This window comes from Zalophus californianus, chromosome 1 (assembly GCF_009762305.2).
Source record: "Zalophus californianus isolate mZalCal1 chromosome 1, mZalCal1.pri.v2, whole genome shotgun sequence".
Taxonomy (NCBI): domain Eukaryota; kingdom Metazoa; phylum Chordata; class Mammalia; order Carnivora; family Otariidae; genus Zalophus; species Zalophus californianus.
In genome coordinates, this window is record NC_045595.1 from 37,576,747 (window position 1) to 37,602,011 (window position 25,265).

The window sequence follows — 25,265 nt, forward strand, 5'->3', positions numbered from 1 at the left end:
CCTTCAACATTTTTAGTAATATATCCATTTTCTTATTAATGTAGTTTGGTGCAGAATATGCTTTTTGAAGGTGCTTCCATGTGCCGAGTCTTGGTGGAAGCCAAGCACAGATCAAAAAACAAGATTTTTAAAGGTGATTCCATCATCACATTTAAGTTATAAAAATATTACAAGTCTTGAATCATGTCTTACAGTAGATCTTTAAAGACTTCTCAGATGGGTAAATTCCTGACACTGAGGGTGGTGTGCGGAATCACAAAACAGTTTCAATTAGAGTATGTGGCCTGGTTCAAAGGTGAGAAGACACCTGGGATAGTGTCATATTAGTTAAGAAGTGAGCTAGTTTTGTTTTTAAAATACTTTTTTTAAAAAATTCTGCAAAATGTGGGGTTTGAACGCAGAAGTGTCACAAGTATTCTTTGAAAGATCAGATTGGGGATGGAGTAAGAGTAGAAGGCAAATTAGCTAGGAAATGATGAGGAAGAGGATCTAGAGAAGTTGCTTGAAAAATTGTGGGGTGAAACTGATTGGAGAAATTGGAAGGAAAAGCAAATCTTATCCTGAGAGGCCAATCTGTAGTGCCGTCTTTCCACGAGACTCTGTTCTCAGCATCCCCCAGTGAAGTGGCCGTCGTCTTTCTCCCTCGTCATGGGCATTTGTCTATGCCTCTGTTATGGAACTTGTCTGTCTTTTACTTTGTGTTAGGTTGTTCACAAATCTATGATATCTGCTCTATTAGGTAGAAAATTACTATCTAATTTATCTTCTCCAACACCTAGCCCAAAGTCTTGCATGTAGCAGGTGTTGAAGAATTTTCTTTTTCATGTAGGAATGTGTTCGTGCTCGACTAAAAGTGAACTACATCCAGTTCTTTTATTTCCTCCCTTTGTCTTGCCCTTCCCACTTTCTGCTTCCCACCTTTGCTCTATTTATCTTTCCTTTCTAACAAACAGAAACCTGTGTGTGCATGGATAAGAAAAGACAGGTCTGTGGGTTCATAGAGATTGAAGACTTAGAGAGAGAATGAGAATTGAAGTGATAAAGAGAGAGGAAATGTGATCCAGATATTACAAAAAAAAAAAAAAAAAAGGAAAAAGGAAGGTACATAATCTTCTTTCAGAGGCTAGAGGGACCAGGCCTGAATAATCCACATACTATCTTAACTTGAATGGAAATGTTTTCAATGATGCTTGCCTGGATGTAAAAGTAGAGAAGTGTTTGGGTGCCTGGGTGGCTCAGTCTGTTAAGCGTCTGCCTTCAGCTTGGGTCATGATCCCAGGATCTTGGGATTGGATTGAGCCCCATGTCAGGTTTCCTGATCAGGGGGGAGCCTGCTTCTCCCTCTCCCTCTGCCCCCTCACTTGTGCTTGTTTTCACTCTCTAGCTCGCTCTCTCTTAAATAAATAAAATCCTTAAAAAAAAAAAGTGTTTAAATTCCTGCCATTCCTTTATACTAAGAATAGATGGAAAAACAAACAAGCATCAAATTACCATAGACACATTTCAAACATCCACTAACAAGAGATTATATCCAAAAGAGAAAGAAATGCAGAGGTTTGTATAGTTTCTGGTTTAGAGACCAGCAGTCCATAAAACTCTGATCTGCATTCAAACTAGCTGTCAGAATTGATGGGCATTTTTCTATAGACTGTTATTTTTGTTTGTTTTACTTTTTGAGTTCTGTAGGCTTCCTACAGATTTAATTAAAGCGACTCTCAAGAGCCTAAAGAAAATCATGGCATTTATTTTATTTAAAATGTAATAAATAGCATAAAAATTTCAAGAAAGAAGATGCCAGTTACTTGCCAAGCCATGACCTAGGGTATCTGAGTGAATTGAAAACATTTCAGGGCCTGGTCATCACTTTGAAATCTCACAAACTTGATTTTATTCACTAAGAATTGAGTCATCTCTTAAGGCCAAATTTCTATCAACCAAGTTCATAACACACAAGCTTACTCATCAGAATACCAATTTCTCAAATTATTTGATAAATTTAATTGTCAAGGCCTTAGACATTCCTGTTATTTCCTTGGTGCATTTTCTCCTTGCAGGCAAGCTTTGTGGGAAGGTAAGTTATAAGTACAATTTCACTTGATGCATTTGGAATTAAAATCAGCAGATATATGTTTAAGGGTTAGATGTATGGCTCAAGGGTTTCCTGAACCCAGTGACAAGTGTTCAGTGTACCTTTATCTTTGAAAGGCATACACCTGCCATTAGAATTCCATAGGTCTTGTGAGCTGGGTATTTTTTTTTTTTCACTTGGAATTCCTATGGCACTTACTATATGTACCATATTTTATGTGTTTCTTAATACCATTATATTTATATAATTGTTTACATTCACAAAAGATATTTATTTAAGTTATGTGATGATTTCCATTGTGGTTCATATTAATATTATCACAGAAAGGGAAACTGAGGCTCAGAAATGTTAAGTGACTCAGCCAAAGAGCCTATGGATACTAGCTTATAAACCCCTGAAAAACAGGAAGCAAATCTTATATTTTTTATAGTCCCAAGAATGGTCTTCTCTAACAAGAGGTACTTATGACGTATTTGTTGATAAGAGTAGGTTTATAAGAGTATGTAATGTCAGAATTGATACTTGAATATTGATAGAAATAGTCTTCACTTTACTCAACATTTCACAAGGTTTTATTTCATTATTGAGTTTCCCATAATGCATTTAAAACATAATTTGCTTTATAAAAATTGGGCTTTTTTTTTTTTTTTACATTTTAGGAACCTGTCTGTTTTAAAAGATGAATGATTTTGAGCTATTATTTTACATTTAAAAAGCACAGATGATCTTTGTTCTGTTGGGTGGCATATTAGTGATTGTTTTTAGTTGCAAACAACAGACTCCACTCAGGGAAACTTGAGCAGAAAAGAAATTTATTGGGGCGCCTGGGTGGCTCAGTCAGTTGAGCGAGCGACTCTTGGTGTCGGCTCAGGTCATGTCTCAGGGTCCTTGGATTGAGTCCTGTTTTGGGCTCTGCACTCAACGGGGAGCCTATTTCTCCCTCTGCCCTTCCCTCTGCTCTTACTCAAACTCATGCTCACACTCTCTCTCTCACTCTCTCTCAAATAAAGTCTTGAAAAAAAGAAGAAAGAAAAGAAATTTATTAATGATATAGTAGATACAACCCATGCTTTGCTCAAATACCCTCAAATTCCTTTAACTCTGTGTGTTTATATGCAGATACTCCAGTAATTTTTTTTTTTAATGTTGGCACCTGCAACTTTTTTCACACACCTGTTCCAAAACTATGATTGCTGCTTTGCCAACATGCATAGGAGGCCTGAAGTGCCAGGGAGATTAGGTCAGGTAGGGTGGCCCTCAGCCAGTGACTGACTGCCTCCCCTCATAGGGAATATACAAGTCATCTCATTGCCTGCAGTTGGGACAAATTCTGGTTGTAATTTAAACTCTGGAGTTCTTGCAGGATTGGACTTCAGCTAGGACTTTGTCTGAGATCTCACACTTACTTGGCTTTTAAATCCTTCCCTGTCATGCTTCTTTCCTTCCTTGCTGGCTTCTCCAGGAGCACTTTCTTAAAAAAAAATCACTTGCACCAAATCCTTGTCTTAGGCTCTCCTTCTGTGGAACCCAGCTGTATTGGTTTCCTAGGGCAACCATAACAAAATACCCCAATCTGGGTATCTTAAAACAGTATAAACATATTCTCTAACAGTTCTGGACACTGGAAGTCCAAACTCAAGGTGCCCGTAGGGTCATGTTCCCTCTGAGACTCTGGGTAGTGTCTTTTCCAGCCTCTTCCCAGCTTCCGGCAGTGGCCATCAATCCTTGGCATCTCTTGGCTCGCTGCTGCCTCTAATGTCTACCTCTATTGTCACATGGCATTTTTCCTATGTGTCTCTGCATCTTCACATGGCATTCTCCTCCATGTATCCTTTATTTTCTCTTATAAGGACTCCATTCATATTGGATTATGCTCCATGACTTTATTTTAACTTTACATCTGCAAACTCCCTATTTCCAAACAAGGTCATATTCACAAGTACCATGAATTAGAATTTCAGCATATCTTTTGTAGAGACACAGTTCAACCCACAGCAGTAACATAAGGCAAATAAAGTTAGGGACCTCACAGGAAGGGCCAGAGCACTTAGCCTTGGAGACTACAAAGCAAGGAATACCACCCAAGCATACAAAAGAGTGATTCCTGAGAAGAGCCACTGCCAGTTGGCATGGACACCAAGCTTCATTTGCCACTGCTTGCTGTTGTGTGTGAGATTCTAGAACTTCTACCCTCTTGTCCTTGAGAACCAGGAGCCTCTACTCTGAGGAGAAAATGGACTCTGTATGTATGGCCCCGGTTTCTCCATGTTGCTTCTTCCAAAGTGAAATCTCATGTGGGCAAAGCCAAGATCTGAGAGAGAGGTGAGAAAGCATGTTTTTTCCATTGCTTCTGTGGGGATGCAGCTCTCCCCAAATGAGGAATTCTTCCAATACAGGAGAAATGCTCGAAATGTGTCACGTAGCCAGAAAACATGAAAAACCACCACTACAGTTAGTCTCAGTGACAAATTAGGATGCCTGAGGGTATATAGAATTTTCTCTGCATTTTTAGATACCAGTTTAATTCTTTTTTGGAAGAGAAGAAATAAAACTTCTACTTTGGGGAACTTGTCACTCTTCTTTATATTTTCTACCTTAGAATGCAATGTTACTCTTCTTTAAGTTATGGGTGGACATTTACTCTACAGTTCTTAGAATACTAAAGAGCTTCATGTGTATTAAGCTTTTGGCTGCATGATTATTTATTATGAAGATAATTTATATTTATCTTATAGATATTTATATTAAAATAATTTGTGTAGGAGAAACAGATTTGAAGGTTAGTTGAAAGAAAGGATTTCATGTTTCATTTGTGGATTATATGAAAAGACATGTTTAAACCTTTTATATATTGCTTTATGAGACCTATACTTAAATTTATATGAACTAGGAGGCATTATTTATTAATGTTACAGTTTTTAAATGGATTTAGGGTCTAGTTAGGTTCATGGTATTGTTCTTTTTTTTTTTTTTAAAGACTATTTATTTATTTGAGAGAGAGCACAAGAGGTGGGGAGGGGCAGAGGGAGAGAAAGAAGCAGACTCCCTCCTTAGCAGGGAGCTGGAGGCAGGGTTCAGATCCCAGAACCCTGGAATCACGACCTTAGCAGAAGGCAAACCCTTAACCAACTGAGCCACCCAGGTGTCCCCATGGTATTGTTCTTAATATCTATTTCTGTTGCCCAGCACACAGCCTGGTAAATGGAAATGGCAATAAATATTTGTTAATCGAAAGAGAAAGAACAGGAATCTTTTGGGTTCTAATTTTTCTTTTTTTTCAGTTGAAAGAAGGCAACTTATCACATGAAACTTCAGTGGTCAAAATGGAAATGAGGGGTGCCAGGGTGGCTCAGTCATTAAGCGTCTGCCTTCGGCTCAGCTCATGATCCCAGGGTCCTGGGATTGAGCCCCGCGTTGGGCTCCTTGCTCCACGGGAAGCCTGCTTCTCCCCCTCCCACTCCCCCTGCTTGTGTTCCCTCTCTCGCTGTGTCTCTCTCTGGCAAATAAATAAATAAAATCTTAAAAAAAAATGGAGGGGATTTTTGAACTCTGTCCTCTATCTTGTTACACAAAATGTAAGTCACTAGTTGCAAGTTTGGATGAATATCCAATGTGATCTTATTTTTGTTTAATGGTCAATCCTTAATGCAGGGGTCACCAAACAATGGCCAAATTTTGCCCACCCATTATTGTATGGTCTATGAGCCAAGATGGTTTTTACATATTGAAATGTAGCATGTAAAAAAGACTATCATTATTTCAGTAAGCACAGTTGCTCAGAGTCAGGACCTTGCTTCTTGGCCTGGCACGCCTAAAATATTTATTCGCTGACCTCAAGAGTTTGCTGACCCCTGCATAAGAATACATCCAAGTAGACTACTGTATTGAAAGCATTCTGTTATCGCAATGGAGTTTACCAATGTGTTGCCATGTTTTTCACCAAGGAAATCAGCCCTAGAAGGCAAATAATTATGTTTTGAAAAAACAAAGTGAAAATGAAGAAAATACAATCAGGGTATAATAAAATTAAAGACTATAGAATGCTGCTCTCCTCTTCCATCTCTGTTCTAGAAATGCATAGATGGAGTAATCTTGTCCACCCTAAGGCAACAAATACTTGTTAAAAATGATTCCTTACATTTGTATACCACCTGTAACTTTTCAAAGCTTTCTCATGATAGTATTTAATGTCTTATAGCTGTATTACAGCAATAACTGAACTTTTTTATTGTTTAGCACTATGAAACTCAATTGTGTATACATTCTTTTTATCTTTCATGATGACAGGTATTCTGCTCAACCAAGAGATATAGTTGGAAATCAAGAAATACCTTGAAAGCCCTACTTGCCTAAAGCTTATTCTGGCTGAAGTCCATGCATGAAGTTCAAAGGTACTAGAACAAACTTAAAGTTACCTTATTTTTTAATTTAGTAAACCAAGGATATGGTTTGGAAAAAAAAAATTTCCTATAAACCCTAAAAAATGTACTTTTTGTGTAAATATTATATAAGTATTATTGAATATAAGTATTAATCCAAAGATCTCAATACCTGATGCAGAGAGTAATTTAAAATATGGTTATTTTGGTTATGAGTAAGACGGTTTCAAATGGTGTGTTAAAGGATCCTGTTTAAGACCGTTGTTATTAACCATGTTGATTGGCAAAAATCTCCAAAGGCATGCTAATTTGATTTCAATAAATTGAAGTTGGGTATTATAAAGTATAAAATGTTCAAGAGGCTGCTTAATAGCAACCTTATGGAGAAGGCTTCAAGGTTTACGTGATTGTTAGCTTAATGTTTGTCAAGGGCATGATGCGATTCCAAGAAAATGTATGACCTTAGGCTACAACAATTTAGGTAAAGCAAGGTGAAGGCCCCTCTCTATTCTGTGAGATCCCAGTCACATCAAATTACTTGATCAATTTCTGGATGGTAGACTCTAAGAAGAGTATAGAACATCAGGGATGGCAAATAGATTTCATGTTGTCTGTCATTTTTGTTTGTGGCCTAGAGAACTGGGTTGAGAAAGATTCTGAGGCTTTATGCAGGCCCATTGGGAAATGGTACTGAGTTTGTCTGGCAGGGAGGTAATGCATTATTATCACTGAATATATAAGTTCATGACTGGGCTAGAAAGGGGATAGAACAGTGCTGACAAAAGTTCAGCTCTTTCATCTCCTGCACACTTTTGTTTTCTCTCATTAAGGGTAAGCAATCTCTTAAAATTTTATATGCCTCTTAACAAGGTCATCTCTTAGAACAAGGGTAGGTAAACTATGGCCAACAGGCCAAATCTGCCTCATTGTCTCTTTTTATATTTTAAATATAAATGTCATGTTTTACATTTGTTCCTTGGATTATATTTGGTGGATCTCACAAAATGCTATGAATAACAGTCTCACTTTTATTATCTCCAAAATAATATATAAAATTTTGTATCTCATTTTTAGGCCAATAGTTTTTTCGGCGTGGTGGAGGGGGATAGATTGCTCTTTAATATCCAGTTTTTAGAGCGCTTATTTTTAATATGAATTTTATCTTATACTCAGAGGCTATATTCTTTACCATGTGTTTGAAGAATGTATTTAATATTTTTCAGTCTGTTATATATTTTTGAGTAGATATTATTAGATATCTTGAATGCTTAGAAAATAATGGCTTTATATAACATATGAACCTTTTAGTACATGGTTTTTAACTCAACATTATTAAATGTCATTTGAATCTTTTCATCCTTACTTATTTTTGAATAATCTGTCCTAGACTGGTAGTAATGTATGAGAACATCCCACCAGACTATATATCCATTTATCTTTGTAGATGTAATTTTTTTCCCATGACCTTATAATGAATTTATACAGAGGAGCTATTGAAGGTAGGATTCTGGTTCTAGGTGACTCAGGAAAGAGTCAGCAGGTCAGCACAACTTCTGTCTCTAATAAAAGATGCATTTCTTATTCTTCCACCACATTAGTGAGGACCTTGTTTTTCTACCAGGTTAACAGAGCAAGAATTGCTTAGCCACCTCCCTGCCTAAAAGATGGAGTTGTTAGAAATTCACTTTGGGCTTCGGATAGCTATGAAGTTGTGTTTATCTTCTTGAGCATTTTTAAAGAAGAGTTTAGAGTGAATGGATGAAGCCCATTTGTTCAACTACTTGGTCAAACCTCGTCTTTCTACCAGGTCTTACTGTATAATTTAAACTCACCAGGAATAAAATACTCAGTTCAGTTAATCACAGATTCCAGGTAGATGGCCTTCAAATTATGTTAGCCATATAACAATTATTCAGATGTCATTCTCAGTAGGAGCCATGGTACTGAACAAACAGGAGTAAAGCTGCTTGCTGTCCTAGAGTGGGGATAGAGGGTGGGGAAAGGGTGGGGGGCTAGAAAAGGGGTGGTCTCAGCACCAAGGGGGATTTAGGGGAATAGATGAGAGGACAGATACTTCCAAGATTTTTGAAATGAAGATGAGTTGATAAAGATATGTGGCTAATTAAAGATACATGGATTATTGTAAAATAGCTTAAAATATGTTTAAATCATAGTCGATATTAGAATGTTAAAATCCAGCACCGGAGTCACGAAAGGTGCATCCAAACTCCACTGTGTTTCAAATGATGGCATCAAAGGGGGTGAATAAGTTTTTTTTTTTAATTCAATTAGCCAACATATAGTACATCACTAGTTTCAGATGTAGAGTTCAGTAATTCATCAGTTGCATATAACACCCAGTGCTCATCACATCACGTGCTTGGGTGAGTAGGCTTTTGTGGAAGTAACATAAATACAATCTACTAGGACTACCTTTTTAAACTGTAGTCCCTGATGAAATTTTAAAATTTGGGACAATTTCCACTCTTTCCATTTTTTTTTCATAAAGTAAGACTTAAATAATTTTATAGTGCACTACAAATTTAGATTTTTTTCAAGTTCTCATAAATTAGATCATGCAACATTAGATATTAAAACTATGCACAAGTTTTGCTTTGATGCCAATACCATATTAAGGGGGACAGGGTACTGCTTGCCAGACATCCTCTTGCTTCCCACTCTGCAGCAGTTATCTGTTGTCTTCAGAAAATTCTAAAAGAGAATTTTCAGAACCATAAACCTAGATCAGGGAAAGGTTTCAGTTTGCTGGAAATGATGTGTAAAATTCCCCGGTCAGTGATGGAAAAGGTGATGTAAGCAATGGAAGGTTTTTATAAATTAAATTCTTACAAGATAGCAAATAGAAATAATGGGTCTGCACAGAATGATCTGCAATGAGTTAGTAACTACAAAAGTTAAAAAAAAAAAAAAGACTTGAACAAATGAGGACATGGAACAGAAGAGTCATGTATGTGAAAGGCCAAAGTCAAAAAAAAAGTAATGATCTGCAGCTTTCAAAATGTTCTAAAAATAATTTTTTAAAAGAAACTTTTTATGGAATGTTTGGAGGAAAAGGAACCACTGGACAGAGATGAGGCCGATGATGGGTCACTAACTAATGACAGTGAGAGAGCAAACTTGTGGATGCCTGCTATCTCTCGCTTCCTCCACCAGAAATGGGGTTCAAATGGGACAAACAAGCTTGAGACCCGGGGGAGGTCACAGACTGCATGGATTTCTGTAAAGTGAGTTGTCATAAAGTTCAGATGGATTTTGTCCAGGATATCACTTGTGTTCATAATACTAGAACCTACCTCCGTCATCTGTAAGGGATGCTGCAGGATGGCAGAGGTGTTGGAAAACCAGAAATGAGTAAATCATACTATAACTCTCCAAAATCTAGAAACAGGCAGATAGCTAGCAAAATTGGGCGACTCATTCCTTAAGTGGCCGATTGAAAGATTGGGAAAGCAAAGCATTTTTCTGTAGTCCACAGTGTAGGTTATGACAATGAGTCATGTCAATCAAATCCCTCTTTCCAGGAGAAAAAGTTAACACAGTAGAATATTTTGGGTTTTGTTATTGTTGTTATGTGACTGGTTTTAAATCTCTCACAACCATGATACTCTTCTGGGCAATGGTGAAAAGTATATAATCATACCATAGAGAATATTAACTTTGAGAAAGATGATTATCTAAAGCATGTTGATTATTGATCCTTGCTAAACAGGTGTGAGGCTAATTTTACATGTCAACTTGACTGGGCTAAGGGATGTTTACCTAGCTGGTAAAACATTATTTCTGGGTGTGCCTGCGAAGCTGTTTTTGGAAGAGGTTAGCGTATGAGTTAGTAGACTAGTAAAAAATATCTGCCCACAGCAATGTGGGTAGGCGTCATCCAATCCCTTGAGAACCCAATAAAACAGAAACGCAAAGGAAGGGTGAATTCCTTCTCTCTCTTCTAGACTGGGACGTCCATCTTCTCCTGCCCTCCAACATTGGAATTCAAGGTTCTTGAGCCCTTGGATTCTGGGACTTAACCAGCAAGAGCCCAGTTCTCAGGCCTCTGGCTTTAGACTGGGAGTTACACCAGTGGTTTTCCTGGTTCTTCAGATAGTGGATGACAGAGTGTGGGACTTCCTGGCCTCTAGAACTGCATGAGCCAATGCCTATAATAAATCACCTCATATATATCTGTATCTTTATCTGTTTCTCTCTTACTGGCTCTATTTTTCTGGAGAACTTTGACTAATGTAACAGGAGAGTATTCTCTATAGAAATCCATTCATGGCCTAATCCCTAGTCAGATTGTAATGTGTGATTTTACCAACAACTTACATAAAGATAGCAGGTATCAGTTTCCTCAGCTGCAAATGGGGAAAATGACTGACCCACACACCAATTTTAAAAAAAAGTGATAAATGATGATACACAGAAAGTACACATTACAGGGCTTGGCACACACTAAATGTTTAGTAAGTAAAAGCAAATAATTGTGTTATCAAAATGAATGAGGACATAGAGCTGAAGCAATGGACATATAATAGACATAAAAAGGTAAAGTTCCAGACCTATGTTTAAAATAAGTCAATTATATAAATACAGGATGAATGAAAAAACCTTTAGATCTTTACCTATTTACAAATTCACTATCACCCTACCATGTAACCATGTGAACAGGTTATATTAGACTTTATTTTTGTCTCCAGAAAGAGGAATATTCACAGTATTCAACCATTGTGTTTCATACCATATGTCATAAGATAACTGTTCAATATAGGGTATGATAATTTAAGAATAACATCAATAGGGGCACTTTTAGTCGGTTAAGCATCAGACTCGTTCGGCTCAGGTAATGATCTCAGGGTTATGGGATTGAGCCGTGTTGGGCTTTATGCTCTTCAGGGAGCCTGCTTGAGATTCTCCCTATCCCTCTCTCTGCCTCCACACCCCCCCCCTCTCTCAAATAAATCTTGGGAGAAAAAAAGAATAACACCAATAAATTGGTTTGTGGCCGGAAGAGATCATAAAAATGATTAAACTTTGTCTTTCAATAGTAACTGAATAAAATGGAGGTGTTTAAGCTGGAGAAGAAATGGCAAAAGAGGTTTAGACCAGCTGGTCATTTACATACAGTGAAACACCATGCAGCCATATAAAGGAATGAGAAGGAACTCTGTGTACTATAACTGAAAGATTTCCAAGATAGAGTAAGTGGGAAAAAAAAAAACAAGGTGCAGAATAGTGTGAGTATAATTTGCTATATTTTATATAAAAAGAGAGGAGTAGCATTCTATATTTGCTTAGAGATTCACAAAGTTTAAACTGGGAAGGAAAATGAAAATGTACCTAATCTATTGGGTGTCGGGGTGGGGAGTACTGAGCAGAGTTGAGGATGAAGTCAGGGACTGGAGGGAAACTTTCTACTTCATACTCGGCTTGAGTTCGTTCCCCCAGAAGCTGACCCTGAGGTGATGATTTTCATCCAAGTAGCTTTCTAGGAGATGTTCCCAGGAAGCCTAACTTGGAGAGCAGACAGGAGAAGGAAGCAGTAGATTATGAATGGTTGAACAGGTTACCACAAGAGCAACTGGAGCTCCACCCACCCCGGCAACCTCTGGCAGACCATGTGAACTGCCCTTCAGGGTCCCCCAGTAATGAGAGAGGAACCCTCGTGGATTGGTGACTGTTTGGGAGTGGGGGCTGGACATCAGCTGCTCTTAAATCACAGGCACGGTGTGGTAAACTCCGTGCCCACAGTATACATCAGAGTAACCTTTGGATTCATTCCAATTTTTAAACGAAGAGAAGGTATTCTATTAAAATTTTTTTTTTAGTTATTTTAAATTAAAGAAATAGAGGTGCCTGTGTTGCTCAGTCAGTTAAGCATCTGCCTTCAGCTCAGGTCATGATCTCAGGGTCCAGGGATTGAGCCCCACATCGGGCTCCCCACTGAGCAGGGAGTCTGCTTGCCCCTCTGCCCTTCCCCCTGCTCCTGCTTGCTCTCTCGATCTCTCAAATAAATAAATAAAATCTTTAAAATTAAATTAATTTATAAAATTTTATAAAGAAAAATTTAAAAACCACCTACCATGAAATATTAGCAATGCTGACATAGAGAAAGGGGTTAGATTTAATTTTGGTCAGCTCCAAAACACAAAACTGGAAGCAAAGTTTCTTATTGCAGGATAGCAGCTATCAGCTAAAGTAGGAAGCACTTGCCAATAATTAGATCTGCCGCCTTATAAGGTCTTGATAATTAACTACCATTGGACCCACTCTCTCAGACAATAGAGCTCCCTCAAGGATTTGTTTTAAACTAACACTTATTGGGTATTAAACCCAAGAAATAAAGTAGATAATCCCCAAAAGTGGGTGCCAAAGATGGAGTTGTTTATTATGCTAAACAACCCTTTACAAGAATTTCTAGTTAATTATCTCAGTGAAACATCTTTATGAAATGGTAAATGCTAGGGAAGTACTTTCCACAGAGTGGGGAATCCCGAAGCAGCCCGTAGGTGTTTGGACATCCACGGCGATTCTCTGCAGCCTGGCTGGTTCACTGATCAGCATCAGCTGGCGTCTTGTGAGAAATGCAGAATCTCAGGCCCTACCCCCAATGTATTGGATCAGAATCTTCACATGAGCAAGATATCCAGGTGATTGTGAACGCAGAGTCAAGTTCGGAAAGCAAGTTTCCCAGGGTCTAGGTTCCGCAGCTACACAGTATAACTTGTCTTACCTCTAATGGAAAATATATTGGCCTCTACTTAAACACATACAATTTTAATTCAGCTAAACATTTTAATGTACAAATCAAATTCCCCACGATGACCATCATACCTGATGATTATATGCACCCTTAAAAATATCATCTCAAGTATACTGTACTGATGTGGTAGGAATAGATCATTCAGGACTGAAGGATTTTTATTTTCTCCAATTTGAGCATGTCATGTTCTGACGTGGGTATAGTTCCCATATGTCCTGAGGGCCAACTAGGTGACCCATTAAAATCCTACAGTTAGGTAGTTTGCTTCAGTTCATTATCAACTTCAGTCACAATTGTGAGACGTTCTATTATGATCTGAAACAATGGCACCTGAAAACATGAATAATACATAGCACTGACAATACTTTTGGAACCATTATGGCGTAGAATATTGTATCAATCCATAATTTGAAGATGGAGCTAAATGGATCTTTCATCTAAAAGACCTGCTGTGATGTGTCAATTTACACCTGATGTTAATAAGAATATACTATCACTTAAAATCCATATTAAAATATTTTATATAAGATGTACTTGCATTAATAGATATCTGTCATTTGTTACTAAATACAGCTGTTGAAAGAACCTCTTATGTGCTTTCAAAATTTGTTTTTAAGACCTTGACATTAGATTGAATAAAAAGTATTACGGAACCAATCCTTCATTATGAAAGTGGACATAATGGATGAAATACTGTGTGTTGCTTACTTCGTTTTTGCTGGGTCAAACTGAAATTCTCATCAGCGTTTGACACCCCTTCCATGGCCACATAATAAATGAACAAGAACTTAAATATGGACATTAAATATGTCCACAGTATCTTTCACATTTCTTCTTTGAACATTACAGTCTTTCGTTTTGAACCTCTCCTATAATAGGGGCGTAAAATAAGGTAGCTCACTCAATTATGAATCATTCTGGATTATAAATTCATGTATCATTAACCATGAATTCAACAAGTACGCAGTGATCTGTTTGATCTGAAATTGCATCAGAGTCTGAAGTAGTACTTTAGGAGGATTAAATTAATAAAATAAATTGAATAAATGTTCAATATAAGTGAAATATGGCACCTTCACCTAAGGGTAAATAAATAAATCCACTGTTTACATTGTTCCCCTTTGACTTCATTTTCTCCATCATCTTCTTGCTGACACTAACTGTTCCTCCATTTGATGGAATCAATATTTTAAATATGAATCAAAATGCAAAGTAGGGGGGCTGAGGCACACATAAGTTTGCCATGATTTTTTTCTAATGGCTTAGAGGCATTTGTCTTAGTTTGAAAGGCTTTTGACTAGGTGGTGAGAGAGTTACAGTACTTTTCATTTTTATTCAAGTTGCTTTTTGTCTTCAAACATATTCCCTTTATCATTATATTGAAATAAAAAATGCTAAGAAAAAAACACCACCCTTTATCATCATCATCATTTTATAGAATGAATATGGAACATGCTTACTGTGCTACCTCGCTATTATAATTAATGAAATGTAGTTTAATTTCCAAGAAGTTTATATTATTCATCATCCCTCATGCCTGTTATTATCTCTCTCCTGGAGGATTCACCTGTGGTAAGCCTGGAAAAAGATCCACTTTACAAAGGGATTTTTAAGGAACTGCTTTAAATGACTAGGGAGCACTTTGGGGAACAAGTCAGACCTGAAAGTGCATACCGAAGTTTAATTTATCAGTTTTCTTGTTACTTTCTTAACTATTTCCTCGGGCGGTAAGGTGTTTCCCTAAATGTAAGCAGACGATTACTATTGCATTGGCATGTGCACCAAAGTCTGGAAGTCCTGAGACAATTCTTTACTCAAAATTGTCTAGAGCCTGAGTTACTATGAAGAGAAATGGGTGAAACTTTGCTAACCAGAAATAAGTTACTTTCTGTTATCTGTGGGATTTACATTCTAAATAATCCTAACAGATCACAAGCTGGTTTCCACCAACACAATCAAATTGAATGACGTTCCTTCTCCCACTGACCACTTCGTTCCAGAGCTGTTATAGCCTGGGATGGGGTATGTTTGGATCGCTTCACTTAGAAAATGCATTGTTTAAATTAGAGGCTCGGAGGAAAAGAAACAGTGTACGAGAACTGCAGAATCAACTGTTGCCCAAGACACTTGTATATCTCCAAGAGAAGAAAAGACCAAAGTCTCCAGCTTGGGCAGGTTTCACCCGTTTTGTGCGTCCTCTTTTGATCCCGTGGCTTCTTCCTGTCTCAGATTTTCCATCACAGACTTTGCCTCATGTGCCGGTCTTTATCCTCAGTTGGCATCCATAGCACCTTTAAATGTCTTCCTGTTCTGTCATTCAGCAGACGGACTCCATGCTTTGCAACCCCTCCTGCCCCTCCCAGGCCTGCCCCTCCATCACTAACACACTGTGCCATTACTTTCAGGCACACAATGTCACTGTCTTCATGCTCTCCCTTGCGCTCTCCCAGCTGATGTCTGACATCCTTCATTTCGCGACATCTGAGCAGAACCACAAGATGACAACGTTAGGATCATAATGCGAATTAGTTATGCCCTCACCATTTCCCGTTCTCATTAAATCATTGTCAGGACAATGGATTCATGTGGTACCATTTCCTGTTCTCATTACAATTTTTGTCACAAGAATGAGGTATCAGAATTGCAATGCTTCACGTAGTCTTTGAAAAATAATAGTTAACTCTGCTGCTTTGACCTCCCCCCCCCCCCCCCCCCCCGCTCTGCATTTGGCTCAGCCCTGCCCTTCTCTTCCCCTGCCTGTTTGTGGCTTTGGCAATTAGCAGATGAAGATGAAAGAGTCTGGAACAGGGCAAAAGTTAAGAAATCACAACAATGGGATTGTGTTCACACTTTGCCTTTCTCTTCTCAGTGACAAAACCAAACCCAAAACCACAGCCTGCGTTCCACAGGAGTTATGGAGCACACACATGGTGATTTCTTTGGAAAAAACGGTTTATTACTATTTTTTTTCCATGAGCATTTTTAGTGTTGTTCAACTTCAATAACAAACGCAGCACTTGTCCTTAACAGAAAGCAGAGACCTATCGTTCATAGTTCCATTGTTGTTGTGTGTGTGTGTTTTTTTTTAATGATTTCAAATTTGTTACTCTGAGCAGAGAAAAACATTCTTACTCTTCAGATATACAATTTGAATATATTACTTGATTTCCCCTCCCTGCTGATCCTAGCCGCCTTTACCAAGGTTTGGTTTACAATGGATGGCTTTGTTCTTCCAAGACAGTTACACGTTCTGTTTGGGTTCAGGTAGAAGTCTTACAAACATTAAGTAATGATTTGTTAACTAAACGTTCCTGAAGCTGTCAGCTCTCCCAGCGGCATAATAGTGGCTTCACCTGTCTGCAGTCACTTCAGGGCGCTCTAATTAAATGCAAACTATCGGAAGCCCCAGAGCAGAGCAGGGAATGTGGATGCTGTAGAAAATGCTTCTTCTTCCCTTTGGTGAGATGCTATGACAGTTTTTGTTTTTGTTTGGGTCGGAGAGTGTTTGTTACAAGATGTGAGAAAAACAAAGGTCATTTCATTGTTCGCAGATCATTGACCCTATTTGTAATAAATGTTTTCAATTGCAACGTGCTTAAAGCGAAATTTCAATTTGCCTTGGATTCAGGAAAGAAAATTGAGTTCGACTTGATCTGTATTTTTGAACGTGTGTCCCCCCCACCCCCCAGTCTGCCACATTTTCTGTATTGTTTTCATGTGCTGCTTGTTTGCCATAATTCTTTCAGGATTATGTATTTAATTTCTTCAACTTGCTGCCCAGCACAGTGCCTGAAACAGAATAAGCGCGCAATAAACCTTTGCAGATGGAAGGGAGAAGGGTGGGGGGCAGAAATTCAGTGGGACAAGTTAGAAATGGCATAATAAAAACTTGAAGGTGAAATGGTTTTCAGATAGTACTTGTGTTGGTTCATGGTAAATATATTTTGTCTTATTTAAGTAGTTCCTTTCTGCTCCTATTTGATTTAGAGTTTTCATTAGAAATGGTTACTGAATTTTATCAGAGCTTCGCACAGTCCATGAATATTATCATACATTCCTTTTTCCTTTAATTTATTGAGGGACTATGTGATAGACTTTACTGAGACTAAGTCACTCGCTTGATCACCTGTGTTAGTTTTGGATACATTGTTGGATTTTATTTCTTACCTTTTATTTAGAAGTTTGCATCTTTCTTTAAAAGTGAGTTAGTATTATAGTTTTGCTCTGTTTCTTTTGTGTTTTCTTCTCCATGTTTTGGTTTTAACACAAAATTGTCTTTATAAAATGACTTGGGGGGGGAAGTACATATTTTTCTGTGGCTTGAATTAGTTTAACAGTATGTGTCCTTGAAAGACAGATAAGACTCAGCTTTGAGAGTATCTGGACATGGGCATTTCTTTCACAGCACATTTCTAACTACCTTCTCATGTCTTCTGGAGTAAAGGGTCTATTCAGATTATCCTTTTTATTTGGGGGTAACTTTGTTCCTTTGTGTCTTGCCAGGTAATCACCCATTTTTTCCCCTAAGATTTCTAATTGGCTGTCATGGAGTTTCAGGCAGTCGTGCCTTCAGATTCGTTCAATTTCTCCCCAGTCTACAGTTATATGTTCCACTTCTCCTTCTTAGTCATGTTTATTTTTTATATATATTTTTGCTCTGATGGTAATTGTAAGAAGGTCGTCTATTTTACCAGCCATTTCCAAGAAACAGCTTTCAGATTTACGTATCCGTTCTACTTAATATTCATTTTTTTATTTCCTTAATTTTAAGTGTATATTTGTTTTTTTCCATCTCACCCTTACTATTTCTTTTTTTTTTTTTTAAGATTTTATTTATTTATTTGACAGAGAGAGACAGAGAGGAAACACGAGCAGGGGGAGTGGGAGAGGGAGAAGCAGGCTTCCAGCCGAGCAGGGAGCCTGATGTGGGGCTCGATCCTAGGACCCTGGGATCATGACCTGAGCCGAAGGCAGACGCTTAATGACTGAGCCACCCAGGCGCCCCTCACCCTTACTATTTCTTAAGATGCTACATAACTACTTTTTATCTGTTTTCTTTATTAATGAAGGCATTTAAGGCCGTAAGTAGTGCTAATAGAACATCTTTCATTAAACCACTGTGTTTGGGATGAACTATTCTGTGTCAGCATTTTCTAGAATGGATTTTTTATATTCCAGAATTATCTTGGATAATAATTTTTAGTTTTTAAATATAACATTATTTTGATCATCTTTTGTCTATATCTAATTGCATTGGGTACATGAATTCGATTATGATTTTTTTTAAAGTAGCCTGAAAAATAGAGTTCTGCTTCTAAAAAATGTATTAAGTATTTTTAATGGTTAGTTTTTAAACATAGTCTGTCGACACAGAAAATACAAATATTCTCTTTTTGAAGGATAAAAATACCTCTGTATATTTATTAAGTTTATTAATCAGTTCCATGTCTTCTTTTTTATTTAACATATCTGTTTAATTCTTTGAGGGCTATTGAAAACTCCCACTATAATTCTCTTTTTTTTATCAAGTTCTTTGTGCATAACAAATGGTTTTTGATTTAGATATTAGTTAACTTGTCTGGAAATGCAGATGTGTTAATTTTATCTATGTTATAAATTATGTCTCATTACATTTCATAATGACCCTTTATCTTATTTTATTTTCAGTATAGTTAACATATAGTGTAATATTAGTTTCTGGTGTACAATGTAGTGATTCATCACTCCCATACAGCACCCAGTGCTCATCACAGCAAGTGCACTCCTTAATCCACATCACCTGTTTAATTCATCCCCTCCCCACCCCACCCCCCGCCCCAGCCCACCTCCTTTCTGGTAACCATCAGTTCTCTATAGTTAAGAGTCTGATTCTAGGTTTCTCTCTCTCTCTCTGTCTCTCTCTTTTTCCTTAGCTCTCATTTCATCCCTCTTTATCCAGCTTACTGCTTTATTCTTTAATTTCACTTTGTCTGCTAGTAGTAGTATTACTCCTATTTTCATTTTCTTTTTATTTATATTCACTGGTATTTCTTGTACATCCTTTACTTTTTTTTAATATCTTTTTTTATTATTATTATGTTATGTTAATCACCATACATTAGTTTTTGATGTAGAGTTCCATGATTCATTGTTTGTGTATAACACCCAGTGCTCCATGCAGAGCGTGCTCTCTTTAATACCCATCACCAGGCTAACCCATCCCCCCACCCCCCTCCCCTCTAGAACCCTCAGTTTGTTTCTCAGAGTCCATCGTCTTTCATGGTTCGTCTCCCCCTCTGATTTCCCCCCACTTCATTCTTCCCTTCCTGCTATCTTCTTTTTTTTTTTTTTTAACATATAATGTATTATTTGTTTCAGAGGTACAGGCCTGTGATTCATCAGTCTTGCACAATTCACAGCACTCACCATAGCACATACCCTCCCCAATGTCTATCACCCAGCCACCCCATCCCTCCCACCCCCCACCACTCCAGCAACCCTCAGTTTGTTTCCTGAGATTAAGAATTCCTCATATCAGTGAGGTAATATGATACATGTCCTTCTCTGATTGACTTATTTCGCTCAGCATAACACCCTCCAGTTCCATCCACGTCATTGCAAATGGCAAGATTTCATTCCTTTTGATGGCTGCATAATATTCCATTGTATGTATGTGTGTGTATATATATACACACACATACATACACACACCACATCTTCTTTATCCATTCATCTGTCGATGGAAATCTTGACTCTTTCCACAGTTTGGCTATTGTGGACATTGCTGCTATCAACATCGGGGTGCATGTACCCCTTCGGATCTCTACATTTGTCTCTTTGGGGTAAATACCCAGTAGTGCAATTGCTGGATCGTATGGTAGCTCTATTTTCAACTTTTTGAAGAACCTCCATATTGTTTTCCAGAGTGGCTGCACCAGCTTGCATTCCCACCAACAGTGTAGGAGGGTTCCCCTTTCTCCACATCCCCGTCCACATCTGTCGTTTCCTGACTTGTTAATTTTAGCCATTCTGACTGGTGTAAGGTGATATCTCATTGAGGTTTTGATTTGGATTTCCCTGATGTGGAGCGATGTTGAGCACTTTTTCGTGTGTCTGTTGGCCATTTGGATGTCTTCTTTGGAAAAATGTCTGTTCATGTCTTCTGTCCATTTCTTGACTGGATCATAAGCTCTATTACAAAGCTGTAATCATCAAGACAGTATGGTACTGGCACAAAAACAGACACATAGATCAATGGAACAGAATAGAGAGCCCAGAAATGGACCCTCAATGCTATGGTCAACTCATCTTCAACAAAGCAGGAAAGAATGTCCAATGGAAAAAAGACAGTCTCTTCAACAAATGGTGTTGGGAAAATTAGACAGCCATGTGCAGAAGAATGAAACTGGACCATTTCCTTACACCACACACAAAAATAGACTCAAAATGGTTGAAAGACCTAAATGTGAGACAGGAGTCCATCAAAATCCTAACGGAGAACACAGGCAGCAACCTCTTCGACCTCAGCCGCAGCAACTTCTTCCTAGAAACATCGCCAAAGGCAAGGGAAGCAAGGGCAAAAACGAACTATTGGGACTTCATCAAGATAAAAAGCTTTTGCACAGCAAAAGAAACAGTCAACAAAACTGAAAGACAACCGACAGAATGGGAGAAGATATTTGCAAATGACATATCAGATAAAAGGCTAATATCCAAAATCTATAAAGAACTTCTTAAACTCAACACCCAAAGAACAAATGATCCATCCTTTCCTTTTTAACATTTTCTCTCTTAAATAAGAAATAGGATCCAGCTAGTGCTGTTTTAAGCCAGTGTCATAAACTTTGCCCTGTAGCAGGAGAGTTAAATCACTCAAATTTAATTTAATGACTACTATATTTAATTTTTTACCTCCAAAATTAAGCATTAATTAAAGTGTATTGGTAATAAGGGAAGTTCAGCCAGGGTAGTTTTTGGGTTTAGCAGCATGCCCACTCATTCAGGGTCCTCACTGAGCTCCACTAACATTGTCCTTTATAGAACCAAATCAACATAGAGCTGATACTAACTAGACTGTTCTTCTTATTAACCATTCCTTATATTATTATCCCCAGAATTGATTGAATTCTTGTTTCTGGCAACCCTTTAAGCACATTACATACCTACAATACTCTATGAGGTTAGAATTATTATTTCCCCAGTTTCATAGATGAAGAAATCGAGCACTGAGAATTTTCATGATTTGCTGCGTGATACACAGTTAGGAGAGCATAAAACAAAGTTTGGAACCCAGAGACTAGGTCTTAATGAGAATTGATTCATTACATGAATTTTCATTTCTCACGTTCCCACCATTGAGGTCCTATTTTGAAGGAAACACGGTCATTATAGGAAAATATTCCCTAGGAACTGACCAAATAACAAAATAACTTCCTCTAAACATTCCTCCTCAATGAACGCTGAGATCCGTTCTTGCCTGGGGGGCATCTGAGTCGGTGGCACAACTGGTATTCTTTAATTGTTCACAACAGAAACCAACCCTGGCTAACTTGTTTTAACACTTAATCAAAGGATTTTATCAGGTAGCTCGTAGAAGGAACTAAAGTTTAGAGGATGAGACAGGTACAAGGAGGATTTGTCTTTGCTTGTTTGCTTTTGTGCCCGTTATGAGATAGCCATGATAAAAACCAAGCGTACGGGGGTAATGAAATTATAGTTCCTGTCCCTGAGGAAGGTAATTGTATTTGAAAGAATTTGTTGGAGAGTTCCAAGTAATCAGAATACAGTAATCAGTTTTAGAGGCTGACCACAACAATAGTAGCAACAGCCTAATTTATGGAATACATGGACTGCACCAGGCACTATTCCAAGGGCTTCAGCTCCCGGAGTTTCTCAACACCCTATTAATCATTCCCATTTTACAGAAGAGAACACTGAGACTCAGGGAGTAGGATTCATACGCAGTCTGGCTTTTGTTTGTGTTTTGAATATCTCTTATATGTTAGGAAAAGAAAGCTTGTTAGATAAATGTGTGGGTAAAGAGATGCTGCAATAATGAGTCCTATTCTTTACCATTATCATCTCTGGATTTTTTTTTATCACAATCCGGTGTGTGTATCATATATTTCTGGTCTGCCCATCATTCCTTTCTTGGGATGGTAATGAACCTAGTATGACAAGATTTCTTCCCCTTAAGGTTTATGTCTTTTCAGCACCTCCAGCCACTTCGCTGGTCCAGAACAAAGGTGGTCCTTTGTTTGAATTCTCCTTTATTCTACAGATAGAAATTAAGTTTTAAAGAAAAGATAACTCAGGAAAGAATATTCCCAACATATTTACAGGAAGCTAATTATAAAATACTGTACACATTTCCGTTTAAACTCATGCTTTATTTTTTTAAAAATTTATTTCTTTATTTGAGAGAGAGAGAGCAAGCACACAAGTAGGGTGAGGAGCTGAGGGAGAGGGACAGTCAGCCTCTGCGCTCAGTGCAGAGCCCGGTGTTAGGCTCCATCCCACACCCCTAAGATCATGACCAGAGCTGAAATCAAGAGTCAGACACAACCAACTGAGCCACCCATGCGCCCCAACTCATGCTTTATATAAACATGTAGACACACAAACATATACCTATATGGACACACACACATTTTAGAAGGTGCACAAAATTCTTAATACTGTGTATCTCTGAAAGTAGGTTTTAAATGGTTATTATTTTTTTATTTCTTCTTATATTTCTATGTACGTTTTCTCCTATGAAAGGTTTTGCTTTATTAATTAAAATAAAATGATTTAATTTTTTAAAAAATGCCTTTTTAAATAATTATTTTTAAAATTATATACCACTTTTAAAAAGTGTGTTATTTTGTAGCATAATAAAGCTTCTTAGACCCGTACAAAAGCAAAACCCTCTGCTCTCCGATTACCATGTAACTTCTGCCAGTTTTGCCATTGGTATTGACTGTCTGGGCTGAGCTATATAGCAAATGCTCAGAGAAATATTGCTTTTATACATCTCTCCTCCTCCTCAACAGTGAATGGTTTTTCACATTTAGTTCCTGAACTTCTCTTTTTTCTCCTGTTAGTGCCCTCCCTCCTGTCTTCCACCGAGCACACATTTCTGTTGGGCCAAGGGTACCTACGTTGCATCCCTTCATATATCTACCTTCTCTCTTACTAGATAAATGGGGACAATATGGTTCATCTCCAAAAACTTTCCCTGAGAGTCTTACTCTACCCATCTATTTAAATACATGAGTTCACAAGGAAAATTCAGTGTTAAATTCAATGCTGAAGCAATTACATGAGATTTACCACTGTCTTTTAAATTAAAGATTTCCATACTTGCTCTTGCTAAAATAAAACTATCATTTTCATTTTTCAAAAATAAATACAGACCAAGAGAGAACGGCAGTAATATTTGTGAGCGGTTATATTAGAACCACATTTCTACTTTTGGAAATCAATATATTGTTGGGGCACCCTAAATTTCCACTGACATTCAAATAAGCTGCCTGAAATTACTAATATTATGGTAAGGGAATCTTTCTGTTGAAAACATGTGCCCATAAGAGTTCTAAATTCAGTGTAGTATGATGACTTGGCAGGACAGAGCTGTTGCTTGAAATATAATAACAAGGAAGAAAACCAGGAGAAAGATGCCTCCATTAAATTTTCCAGCTAGTCCGTATGTTCTCAGTATTAAAATGGACTCAATATTTTCATCTGTTTTCCACACACAAACCTTGTGACTAACCACCTCAGCTACATCTAAATAACTTCAATTCCAACATTAAAATTGAATACATGTCATTTCCCCTTCAAATATATCTAGCCTCTCAACTTGATCTTGAAAGCTGTTCGAGACTTTCATAGCTTTTACATCTGATTTGAGAATCTGACACACAATTCAAATCTTAGTACTTGAAAGTTCTAGCAAGTGAAAAAGATCGGAAGTCCTTGGAAATTATTTCAAAAGTTCGTTCTCTTTTATGTCCAAAGACATGGTTGACATCTGAAGAATAAAATTAGAGTGACAATAAACCCAATTCTCTCGTTTAGGTTCCCGGTAAGGCAGAGATATGTCCTAGAAATGGCTCAGGTAGAGGTACCTCTCCTAAAGAAAGTTGAATTCTCTCATGTCTGAGTAAGGTTAGAAGGGGTGCCATGATCATTTCTGCAGCAAGGAGAATCACACCAAGCAAATAATTTATAAAAATTAGTGACTATAGAACAGGGTTTAAGAGCATGGACTCTGAAGTCAGAAGAATCTGATTTCAAACCTGGACTCTGGCCATTGGATGAGTAACTTAAAATCTTTATGCCATAAGGTTTAATAGTTACTGCCCCATAAAGTTATATGAATTAAATGACATAAAATACATGGAGGGTTTATCAAAATGCTGCCCTATAATAATTTGCAGCCATTACTCTTACTACTGGCATTATTGCAAACAGAAAGAAGTTTTCACATTTGATATGTTCATAAGGGAGTTCTCAAATTTACATATGCAAATGTGAGATAGTTATTGACAAATGTGTTTAAATAATTCTCCAAGTCTTGTTTTAATTGGTTTTCTGTAAGACTTCCAATTCTAGACTTGGCTCTAAAATAGTTCCATTTTCCTTGACCATGGCTCAGCTTTGATGCTGCTCTTTTCTTTCTAAAGAGTTAATTGCTTCTTTGGGTGTGGGGAGAGAGGAGTTGGGTCAGTGCATAAGGACTAGTCTCCGAATTGAAATTGCTGATGAACCTTTTTAAAGAGCTCATCTGCAAATTCACACTACTGCCTGTGGATTTTGATGTGTGCCCTCCCTTTCCTCTCAAGCTCACTTCCTGCTGAGAAGGCAAACGATGGGCCTGCCCTGTTATCCAAATAGAATTGTTTGGAGGAAGCAGGTTGTCCATAGAATGGGAAATAAATAGGAAGATTCTTCAAAAATTAAATTGGAATTCTGTCCCCTTACAACAATGTTGTCATCATCCAGACTTCTGTGGTTATGTTTTATTTTTATTTTTGCAGTATTTATCAAGCATTTACTGTGC

At 37.7% G+C, this 25,265-nt stretch overlaps 1 long non-coding RNA gene across 1 annotated transcript in view; it reads left to right on the plus strand.

Annotated features, from left to right (window-relative positions):
* LOC113918192 overlaps positions 1 to 25,265 on the plus strand; it is a 62,301-nt gene that overhangs the window by 22,534 nt on the left and 14,502 nt on the right. The window contains exon 2 of the long non-coding RNA XR_003518464.2: positions 6,377 to 6,480. This is a non-coding gene — a long non-coding RNA (uncharacterized LOC113918192). The remainder of the gene's footprint in view (positions 1 to 6,376; positions 6,481 to 25,265) is intronic.